Consider the following 263-nt stretch of genomic DNA (forward strand, 5'->3'; position numbering starts at 1 on the left):
TGTCTCTTGATTGGAAAGTGAATTTTCTATTATATAGCCATTGATGAAAAACCATGAATGTCCATTCCCTGAAGTGAATATGATAAATGAGCTACTAATAAAAATTATGAATGTTCATTCCATATAGTGAATGTGACAAACGAGATACTAATAAAAAAATTATAAATTCATTCATTCCCTGAAGTGAATGCGGTATCATTTAATAATTATGGTCATAATCATGAATCCATCCATTTCTTGAAGTGAATACAATATCATTTAAT

This window comes from Theobroma umbraticum, unplaced genomic scaffold (genome assembly GCF_002168275.2).
Source record: "Theobroma umbraticum cultivar Fairchild unplaced genomic scaffold, ASM216827v3 scaffold_56.0, whole genome shotgun sequence".
Lineage (NCBI taxonomy): Eukaryota > Viridiplantae > Streptophyta > Magnoliopsida > Malvales > Malvaceae > Theobroma > Theobroma umbraticum.